The sequence below is a fragment of the Panthera tigris genome, chromosome E3 (assembly GCF_018350195.1).
Source record: "Panthera tigris isolate Pti1 chromosome E3, P.tigris_Pti1_mat1.1, whole genome shotgun sequence".
Classification (NCBI taxonomy): Eukaryota; Metazoa; Chordata; class Mammalia; order Carnivora; family Felidae; genus Panthera; species Panthera tigris.
Window position 1 is genome coordinate 37,805,554 of NC_056675.1, and position 11,360 is coordinate 37,816,913.

At 54.2% G+C, this 11,360-nt stretch overlaps 1 long non-coding RNA gene across 1 annotated transcript; it reads left to right on the plus strand.

Annotated features, from left to right (window-relative positions):
- Positions 1 to 381: 381 nt before the first annotated feature.
- Positions 382 to 1,392, plus strand: LOC102959425. The gene is made up of 3 exons (XR_001509854.2): positions 382 to 455; positions 1,130 to 1,187; positions 1,320 to 1,392. It is a non-coding gene; the product is annotated as an uncharacterized LOC102959425 (long non-coding RNA).
- Positions 1,393 to 11,360: the final 9,968 nt, after the last annotated feature.

Below are 11,360 nucleotides of genomic sequence, written 5' to 3' on the forward strand. Positions count from 1 at the left end.
TACATGAAAGGCCTGTAGGCCGAAGAGTGGCGATTTGGAGGTGACCTCCTCTGCCCCCACCCCACCCCACCCCACCCCGATTTCCCTCGTGTGGATAATGTGGAGTGAGACCGGGTTAAACATTAGCTGGCAGATGGGCCTGGGGGCAGGCCAGCTTTGGGACCTAGCACCTTTCGGAAGGGGGCTGTTAAGGGCCGACTCTCGCGGTCCGCGGATCAGCGGGTGCGTGGGGAGGGGTGGAGGCTGAGGGCCGCAGAGCGCCCCCTCCCGGCGCGCCGGGGATCGCGACTATGCTGCCCTCAGGGCGGCCTTGCATCCCGGGGCAAAGTGTTGTTCGACCTCGAAGGGAGGGGGAGGATGCGGGGCGGGGCGAGAGTGAAGACAAGAGTGACCACCTCAGCTGTCCTTGCCCTCAGGGGTCTTACAATCCAGTAGGACCTGAATCCAGTGACCAGGTAAGTCCAATGACCTCTGCACCTTGAGGGGCACTTGACCATAAGAAACCTTCACCCTGGGAGGGCCTTTCTCAATGTTTTTCTACACACACTAGTTTTCATGGACAAGCAGGTTGCTCGCAGTTGGAACTCTGAGCTGGGATTTCCCACCTTGCTCCTTTCTAAGGTTGTTTTGGAAATTAAATGAGGTACATTCTTAACATATATTAGCCATCACTACCTAGTGTCCACAATTGCAGGACCCAGATGGAGTCCCTTTAGCTGCCAATAACCCCCTAAATTTGGCTTTTGCAAATCCCACAAGAGTGAAGAACTATATAATATGGGTGGGGCTGACCCGACCCAGAAACCCCCAGTTCTCAGCCAGACAAGTTTTTTTCTCTGTACTGGATGGCTCACTTTTATTATATTCACTGTAACCCTGAGGGTGTGTCCTATTATTATTCCCATTTTATAGAGAAGGAAACTGAGGCACAGAGAAGTAACTGGGCCAAGGTCTTAGAAGCTAGTGAGAGACATGGTCCAGATTGCAGTCTCAGCTAAGCTGATTCCAAAGCTTGTGTTATAACGCACTATCTCCCTGGAGCATCAGAAAAGTTATGGGGTGGGGGTGCAGGACATCTGAGAGCGCCAGGCTCTGAAAGGATTTTTTGTGGGGGGTGGTGCTTTTCCAGGAGGCAGCGCCTGCTATAGCAGTCACACCAAGCGTGGCTTCCTCCTTCTTAGTGAAAGGTGGGTAAGAGGGGATGTCCTCCCCCCCCTCCTATCACCCTGGGCTTCCTCCCTCTAAGAGTCCTTGTTCTGAGCAACCATCCTTTGCTACCTGTTCCCCTCTCCTGTGTTATGGACTGTCACCCCTGCTAGTACTAAACCAGAAGTTCCCCAACTTACAGCGAGAAGGCAGCCATCTGCAAGCCAGGAAGAGTGTCCTCACCAGGAACTGAATCTGCCAGCACTTTGATCTTGGACTTCAGCCTCCAGAACTGTTGGAAATAATGTGTGTTGTTTAAGCTACTCCATCTATGTTATTTTGTTATAGTAGTCTGAGCTAGGATAATTGCTGAAAGATATATTTGGGGGGCTGAATCTGGTCCCTTAAACTTTCAACAGTAAACATTTATTGAACATCTCCGAGGTTCCCATTCATTCAACAGATGCTTATTAAGCTCCTAGGATGTGTTTATTCATCAACATTTATCGAGGGCCTACATTGTGCATTGGGCTAGGTATGCCTATCCATGTCTTCAAGGAAATCTCTCAGTCTGGTGGGGACCCCTTACCTATCAGTATCCAGAGGGGACACAGCTCACTCATTCACACACAAGCACACTGCAAGAAGGGTGTCCTGCACAACATAGGTGCTTAAATGACTTCAATGAATACATGCTAGATTCAGCGTTTTACACCACTGTGCTTAGGCACAGTTCCTGTCTTTCCAGAGCCTGTAATTTATTCAAGGAGCTGAAAGTAAATAATACAAGACAACAACATAAAGAAGTGAGCCCTATGACCTACGCTGTAGCTGGAGGAGAGACCATAGGAACCAGGATGGATGAATGGCAGCAAACCCCAAACTCCGGCCCTTGACCTTAGGTTAGCCAAGCCGCATCTCTCTGAGCCTTAGTTTCCCTATCTGTGAAATTGGTGATCCTCATGCCTATTATGGGACAGCGTGAGCCTCAGTGCAGAGGGCACTGCTTGGTGGGATGAAAGAGTGCAACAAATAGTAGCTACCATTGTCATCGATGAAGCCTGCAACCACTGTGAGTGGGGGCCCAGGCAGAAGGATAGAGTGATGGAGGGGGTGAGATCAGGGTGACTTATTAACCTTGAGCTGGGGCCTGGTGAGCTCTCTCCCGTTGGCGCTGGCTTGCTGTGCCTGCAGGGCTGGGGCTGACTGTGGGTGGGGTGTTTATTCTGGGAAGCAGCCCGGGCTGCTCCTCACACCCTGCTCCAGCAAGAAAAGAGGGCTTCGAGTCAGAACTGAGTCCTGTGCTGGGCCTGGCATGTATGAGCCAGCCCACCTGTCCAGATGGCCCAGGGCTGAGAATGTCCAGGAGGCCCAGCCTCAAGGGCCAGCTGGGTGTTTCAGGTTTAGGACACACTGTCCCCACAGGACTCACCAGACCCCCAGGAATCCAGTTCTAGATGGCCTGAAATGCTCAGCTTTTGGCGTTCTGGAGGCTGAGCCCTGGATGCCACTGTGGAACTGAGACTCCTGGGCTGGGGTGTAGGGGTGAGTGAGGTGGCATTGGAGGTGGGGGGTGGGGGTATCCCTGCTGGCTTCTCAGCCCCTAGAAGAGCTGCTGAGCTACTTCATCACGCAGGTTCATGGACATTCACCTGTGCAGTCCTGGTACTCAGCAGGGTCCATGTTTGGCTGAATATTCTGCCATCACCCTTTTGAAGTTCTTAATCATTTTGGAGTACAGGGCCTGGAATTTTCATTTTGCACTGGGTCTGGTAAATTGTGTAGCCTGTCCTGGCTTCATGTTTTGGTTTCCTCCAGTAGTAGCTTCTCCCTCAAATGGGGCATTCAGGTGCACCCCTCAGCCACCCCCAGCCAGCCATGAGTGCTTTAGGTAAGCCCAGTTCCTAAAAAGTGGTGGGGGACAAGCTTCTGCCCCTCCAACCCAACAGTAGGAACCTTTCCGAAAAAGCTCAAGGCCAGCAGTGTGATAGTGGGCAAGTCACTCTTTTCCGAGCTTTTGGGCATGCTAATATAAAAAGCACAGTGCCTGCAACAAAACGAGCACTCAATAAAGTAGAACTATTATTTTGTTTTAAAAATGAGGATTATTACAAGCGCTAAATTGGAGGAAGGGAGAAAGGGAAGGGTCAGCCCATCCCTATGGACCTGCCCCAGGAAGGAGGAGCCGCCCCTCCCCTGGCCCCGCCCTCCTTGCTTTCCGAGGGTGGAGACCCCCCGCCCAGGGCAAAGACGAGGGGGCGGAGGAGCGGGAGCGACACATTTTTGAGTTGTGACCAAGTGGAAACTCCCTCCCGGAGGCGGAAGCCGGGGGCGCCCCACTGGGGCCGGAGCCTCCGCCGGGGAGGGATCGGCGGCCCGGGGGCGGGGCGCCGCGGGGACACGGGACACGCCCCTCGCCTGTCTTTATGAATATGAATGAGCCGGCTCGGGCGAGCGGAAGTGCGAGGCGGCTCCGGTCCAGTGGCCCCGCCCCCGCCGTGGCCCCGCGCCCCCGGGGGCGTGGTCTGCCCAATGACGCCCCGCCCTCCGCCCCGCGCGGGGCCTCCTTCCGGCCGGCGCGCCCGGGATGTGACCTCGCGGGCGCGCGCCGGAGCCACCTTGGGGGAGGTGCCCGCGCGCCCCCCGCAAAGGTAGGGCCGCCCTTTGTCCTCCGCGCCGCCCCCGGGAGCCCGCGTTCCGCAGCCAGCTGAGGCCCGCGGCCCCCCGCGCGCTGCTCCTCTGGCCTGGGCTGGGCTTGACTGCCCCCCAGGGCGGGGTCCGCCCCGGGGCTAGGCTCCCTGGATAGGACTCCTTCATTGACTCCTGGCGCTCGCCCCCTGGGTGGGCCGTACTGCGAAAGCCCTGCCCTCAGAGGGCTTACGAACGTAAGCCTGGGCGAGAGAGGCCAGCGGGGTGACTCAGTAGGATGTCCAGTATGTCCGAGAGCGTGTTAAGGCGAGGATGAACAACGAACAACGGGGGGGACCGCGTCAACCAGCCGACTAGGCAGGGTCCCTGAGGAGAAGCCAGGGAGCAAACCTATGCCAGGGGTTTTCAGGAGCCCCAGGGCACTGAGGCCTGTGTGGCTGGAGTGGAGAGAAGGGAGAACGAAAAGGGTGGAAGAATGATAAAATAGCTCAAGTGTGGAACGGGTAGCGGGCAAAGCGCTAGGTGCTTTATGCATATAATTTCCTTCATTCCTCGGGACAACCGGGACCTGGACAGTACCATTATGTGAGAGGAAATGAGGTTCAGGAAGGTTAAATAACTTGCCCAAGGTCACACAGCATTGGAGCCCAAGGAAATTTAGGTCATTGCCTGAAACACACCCAGGAGACCCAGGGTGGGGTGACCTTGCCCAAGACAGGTCCTCTATGCCGGACCTCAGTTTCCTCCCAGAGTCCTAAACGGAAATGGGGATGACTGACCTGGAATGAAGGATGGGCAGGCAGGGCCGGTTTTGCCAACAGTCGGCCCTAAAAGCCAGCCTGCTGTAATGTATACCCAGCAATTGGGGCTCTGAAACCCAGCCTCAAATCAGTGCACAGGACAAGGGTGTAGTGGGCGCCTCCGAGCACGTCTGGGAAGCACTTGTCACCCCTCCAGGCTCTGGAGCAGGTACAGGTGGCTTCAGAGAGGGAGGGTGGAAGGCCGAGAGCCTGGGGCGGGGCGTGGGGGGGGGGCAGGAAGGGGGGCAGTATGGCCGAGTGCTCCGAGCAGTAACAAAGGCAGTGCCTGCGGTGCCAGGCAGGCAGGCCGAGTGTATTCACCAGCGACTGCAGACCACCAGAATCACGCAAACCTCCTTGTGAGCCTGCAGCAATGAAAACGTGCGCATGAAACCCACCCAAGTCTGCCCTGGCAAGCGGATTCCCTGACCGCTGCCCGTGGCGGGGAGGGTGGGGGGAGGGCCTCAGGGTTGCCAATCCGAGTTCTCTACGAACTGCTTTCTCTGCTGTGGGAAGGGGGGAAATGTGGAAAAAGGAGGTAGGTCTGCCTGTGCCTCTGATTCCAGGAAGGCCTGTGGGTTTCTACTGGGGGCAGGGATGGCAAATCATGCAATTTACTCCTTCGGCTGGACACACCTTCCAGTCTTGGCCTTGGGGCTGTGGCGTGAAATGTAGGCCTGAGGTTAGGAGTGGGTCCCAACCCTCTGTGTCCAAGCCTCAGGTCACCAGTCAGTCAGAAGTCCTGATGGTACAGGTCCACAGGGGGACTTACTGTTAGGTGCATTTTGTAGAGGAGAAAGGCTCCGAGAGGTTAAGTGATTTGCCTGAGAGTGCACAGCTATAAAGTAGCCAAAGATGGGACTGTTGGACTCCCGAATCCTGTGCCTCAGGGAGCTGATTCATCCCCACAGAGGGGATATACTTTACTTTTGGCTTGGAGAACACCGCCCGCCCCCCACCCCCCCCCCCACACACACACATATTCTGTGGGGATCATGACCAAAGGGGACAGAGACGCTTTGAGCTCTTCTTTCCTCTCTGCTCTGCAGTCCTTCGGCCTTGTCCCCAGGCCTTTGTGTCTAGGCCAGATGAGTCGGTCCTTTCTCAGGAGGGACTGGTGTAGGTGCGGCCAGAGACGCCTTAGCAGATGCCCGGCAGGGCCATCCAGCTGGGGCTTCCTCCTCGTCAAGTCTGGGGCTTTGGTTTTGGAGCTGGGCCCATCAGGCGAATGAGTCCACCTGGGCACCTGGGACCCATCTGCGTGCCCTGGCCTTGAACTAAGGGGGCAGCTGGAGTTAGGGCCACTGACCAGGTGGGCTGCAAGTGTGAGGGTGCCCAGGTGGAGGGAGATAGGTCTGAGACTCATGGTGATAGCATGCCACAACATGTGAGCAGGTCCCCTCAAGTAACCCCCGGGGACGGGGGCCTGTGGTGAACAGTCGCTCCCTGTGCGTTGTTTCCTATTGAGCTGGTCCTCCCCTCCCTGCGGACTTGTGCTTCTCTGCAATATTCTGAGTCTTAGAGCCCCAGCAGGTTCTCAAACTTAACCAGCTGTCCCACTAAGTCTGAGGCAGAGCCCAGGGGTCTGCATGTTTAACAGGCTCCCAAATGGTTGGATGTATGTGGTCCTCTAACTCGGCCTGGACCTCCCAGCCTGGCAGCCATGAGAAACCCCTTCCCTTCCAGCGCTTTCTAGCAGAGCGGAGCCTGGTGTGGGCTGGATTCCATGACTGGATTTAAACGCATCCCAGTCTCTGTTGGAGCGCTGTCATCAGCACAGCTTCTCCCCTGTTTACAATAAATGATGGCGTCTCAAGCGATAGCCCTGTCTCCAGCCCTCCCCTGCCAAGTTTCCCCGAAGAGCCGAGCCGTCCGCCCTACGTCACCCACTTTCTTCTGAGCTCCCTGTCCTGAGCTTCCCTCAGGCAGTTCTTTGCACAGAGACCTCTGAGCTGCTTCTCCACCAGCCCCAGGTTGTGCCTACCTCCTCAGCCCTCTGGGCTCTATACCGGCTTCCTGTCTGCCTGTGGTATTCCCTGAGCTTCTGTCCTTGGACCTCCTTTGCTAGACGTGTGTCAAAGAGGCATAGCCAGGGGAACACCCATCTCTATTCAGGGCAATCCCTAGTGTTTCTACTCAGTCTCTGGGGTGTGCCAGGCTGATTTTTCTATGGGCTGACCTGAGGTTTCCCCTAGGCTAGCCCACTGAGCTGTTCCAAATAGACTCTGATTTGAGGGGAACCTGGCCACACCTTCATCCTAAGGTGGTCTGGCTGGTGTGGGTTCTACATGGCTCCTTCCCAAAGCAGCACACCCTGATAGGGGAAAAACTACCTGCCGTTTTTAAAAAAAAAATACTTGTTTATTAATTTTTGAGAGAGAGAGGGAGGGAGGGGGGGCAGGCAGAGAAAGAGGGAGACAGACAATCCCAAGCAGGCTCCACGCTGTCAGTGCAGAGCCTGATGCGGGGCTTGAGGCCACACACCGTGAGATCATGAGCTGAGCTGAAATCAAGAATCAGAATCGGACACTTAACCACCTGAGCCACCCAGGTGCCCCAGCACCTGCCTTTTTATTTTTTATTTTTTGCCATCAAAAAAAAAATGTTTATTTTTGAGAGAGAAAGAGAGCATCAGCGAAGGAAGGCAGAGAGAGAGGGGGCAGAGGATGCTGAAGCAATCTCGGAGCTGACTGCAGAGAGCCCGATGTGCGGCTCCAACTCACGAACTCAAGATCATGACCTGAGACACCCAAGCGCCCTAGCACCTGCCGTTTTTAAGGGAGCCATCCAGTAGCCAGGCTTTCCTGCTGGGAACTTCTGACTTCTGTGTGCTTTTCCTGATGAAAGGATTAGTACCCTCTCATCTTCCTGACCATGCCGTCTACCTGGCACCCCAGGCACTGGTCTCTTTGCACCTCTGTCTCCCATGTCTAACTACTTTTAAAAAAAATTTTTTTTCTTAACATTTATTTATTTTTGAGAGGCAGAGAGAGACAGAGCATGAGCAGGGGAGGGGCAGAGAGAGAGGGAGATGCAGAATCAGAAGCAGGCTCCAGTCTCGGAGCCGTCAGCACAGAGCCCGACACAGGGCTCGAACTCAGGATCCACGAGATCATGACCTGAGCCGAAGTTGGACACTTAACCGACTGAGCCACCCAAGTGCCCCTCTAACTACTTTTTAAAACTATTTTATTTACTTATTCTTCCTTCCATTCTTCCTTCCTTCCTTCCTTTTCTTTCTAAATGTTTTTTTTTTTTTTTGAGAGAAACAGAGGATGAGCAGGAGGCAGAGAGAGAGGAAGATACAGAATCCAAAGCAGGCTCCAGGCTCTGAGCTGTCAGCACAGAGCCCAATGCAGGAGAGCTTAGATTTTAGTGGGGTACAGATAGAAGAAATGTGTAGGGCCTCCTGTCAGAACTTGCCTGAGGACCGCTTTCCTCCCTGTCTGCCCGGGGGGCACACACCGGGACCCCCCTCTCTCCTCTCCCCTGTTTCTTGTACTTGAAACCTCAAGTGGTAGACATTGGCTGAACTGGGCTGGCTATAGGTTTGACCCTTACGAGAAGGGAGGTGGATCAAACAGGACCTGATGTAGGGTTTGAAGGGACTGGGTTACTCACGGGTTGGGGCAGCATGAGTATGGAAGGAAACGGAGAGCTCAGGGCACCGCAGGGCAGGTTTTAGGGAACTGTAAGTCAAACCCACAGTGAGATACCACTTTCCAACCCCCAGGATGGCTATAACAAAAGAGGAACGATAGTTAAGTATTGGGGAGGATAGGGAGGAATCGGAGCCCTCACACACTGCTGGTGGCAATGTCAAATGGTGCAGCCACTTTAAAACAGTCTGGCAGCGGGGAGCCTGGGTGATTCAGTCAGCTAAGCATCCAACTTCAGCTCAGGTCGTGATCTCACGGTTCAGTTCGTTAGTTCCAGCCCCACATCAGGCTCTGTGATGTCAGTGCGGAGCCTGCTGGGGATTCTCTCTTCCTTTCTCTCTGCCTCACCCCACTTGTGCTCTCTCTCTCTCTCTCAAAATAAATAAATAAACTTAAAAAAAAAAAAAAAAACAGTCTGGCAGCAACTCAACATAGAGATACCACTTGACCCAGAAATTGCACTGCTAAGTATCTACCCAAGAGCAATGAAAACGTATGTCCATGCAAAAACGTGTAGAGGTATTCAGAGGAGCATTACAACAGCCAAAAGTGGAAACAACCCAAATGTCCATCAACTGATGAATGGGTAAATAAAACATGGTCCGGCGCATCTGGGTGGCTCAGTTCAGCGTCTGACTTCAGCTCAGGTCGTGATCTCGTGGTTCGTGGGTTTGTGCCTCACATCCGGCTCTCTGCTATCAGTGCGGAGCCTGCTTCACAATCTCTGTTCCCCTCTCTCTCTCTCTGCCCCTCCCCCATTACCACACGCGTGCTCTCTCAAAAAAAAATAAGTAAATAAATAAACATTAAAAAAAAAAAACCACGTGGTCCATCCATACAGTAGAGTATTATCGGCCATAAAAAGAACAGAAGCACTGGCACCTGTTCCATCACCGATGAACCTTGAAAGCATAAGTGCAAGAAGCCAGACACAAAGGGCCACATACTGTGATTCTGTTGACAGGAAACACCCAGCATAGGCAAATCCACAGAGGCAGAAAGCACACTAGCAGGTGCTGGGGACTGGGGGTGTGGTGATGGACAGTAAATGCTAGTGGGTGCCAGGTGTCTTTTTGGGGTGTTGCAAATGTTCTAAATTGTGCACAACTGGAAGCCGTTGACTTGTATACTTAAATTTTTTTTTAACATTTATTTTTGAGAGACAGAGAGAGCATGAATGGGGGAGGGACAGAGAGAGAGAGGGAGACATAGAATCAGAAGCAGGCTCCAGGCTCTGAGCTGTTAGCACAGAGCCGGACAAGGAGCCCGAACCCACGAATACTTGTATACTTTATACTTTGTATACTTTAAACCGGTAAATTGCATGACATGTGAATGCTATCTCAACAAAGCTCTAATTAAAGCAATATAGGCGGACCTCCCCGTATTAATTCTGATAGAAACCTGAGGAAGCGACCTCAAGAGCTTGGTGAGTGGGGGCACCTGGGTGGCTCAGTCAAGCGCGTGACTCTTGGTTTTGGCTCAGGTCATGATCTCATGGTTCTTGAGTTCGAGCCCCGCGTCAGGTTCCACAGTTGGCAATGTGGAGTCTTCTTGGGACTCACTCTCTCCCTCTCTTTCTCTGTCCCTTCCTTGCTCTTGTATGGTCTCTCTCTCAAAATAAATAAAATAAACAAAAAGAACTTGCCGAGTGCCAGGGGTTCTCTGGACCACAATGCTGTAGTTCTCGTGAAATGATCACTGAGAAGTGCTTTGGAGAGGACGTTTCAGACCTCTGCTTATGAGTCACCTCTGAGAGAGGCCCCTACCCCAATACCCTCCCTCTGTCACTTGTCATCTTTTGCAGCCCTTCTGTCTTTCCTTTATAGTTCTTCCCACCCTTGGAATCGTTTTCTGTATGTGGACCCGATTTTGTCTGACTCGTGCTGGGCTGAGTTCCACGACACCAGGGGCTTGTCCACATCTTGTTCGTCCCCATAGTGGGTGCTCAGATACCTGCTGAATGGATGAACCCATGACTGCCGCTAACAGCTGGGGGAGGTCTGGGCTGGTCAGTGCTCGCTGCAGGAGAGAGAGTCAGCAGAGCAGATCAGGGTGTCTCCCGGCCCCAGTGGCTTTCTTTTTCTCTCTGTTGCAGTTCCAGGAGAATGTCTCTGGAAAGGAAGCCCAAGGCCTGGTCTGGCTGGGAAGAGGCGAAAGGGGAGGGGAGCAGGAGTGGGGGCCGGGCGGGCGGGCGGGCGGGCCTGGGGAGGAAGTCTGCAGCCCCAGGCTGCTGAGGGTGTGGCGTCTGTGTTTGCACCTTTGGAATGCTGCTGATTCACTCTGGGGGGAGCCTTGTGCAGCCACTGCTGCCGCCTTGGAGCTGACATCTGGCGGCTGAATTCCAGGAGGAGAGAGACAGATTCCTACAAGCAGATGCCAACTCTGAAGGTCAAACTAAGCTATGGAGCTGCTTTAGGAGGAGGCCCAGAGAGTCCAACACGGCCCCACCCCAGGATTCTGGGAGAGAGGTGAGGCCCCATCCCCAGCTGAGACCCAGGCCCTGAACTACCAGATCCTCTGTGGGAACAGCCTGGGGCAGGGAAGCCTGAGGTCTGCAGTCAGAGCTGGGTTCAAAGACCAGTTACTTAACAGCTCGTATAACTGCAGAAGCCAAGGGCCTTAGCTGGTCCAGTGCTCAGCAACAGCACCGGGACACTGGCTCGCCTCCCCTGGCCCAGTGTCCTCTGTGTTGCTCTGCTTTCCGGCCAGTGCTTCCTGAAGCCTGAGAACTCCCAGCCTGCCTCTCCCTGGGGCTCCTGCAAAGTCTGGAGACTCCGGGTCCCAGCTCACCCCAGATGCTGATTGGACAAGCCTGGCTCAGGAGCTTGCCCCGGGATAGGGCCAACACCCCTAGAACCACATGGAGAAAGTGGGAGTGAGGGGTCCCCCAAAGGAGCCAATGCCAGGCGCTGGGCAGAAACTGCACACACGCCCACCCTGCTAAGCTCCCTCTATAGGACCGGCTTCTGGGGCACTGTGCTTAGCTTTCTTTTACCTACTGGGTGTCCCACTGGCTAGGTTCCTTAGGCTCTCAGAAGCTCATTTTCTTCGTCTTTGAAATCTCATAGGATTCTTTTAAGGATTGAAGGAGACAGTGCGTGCA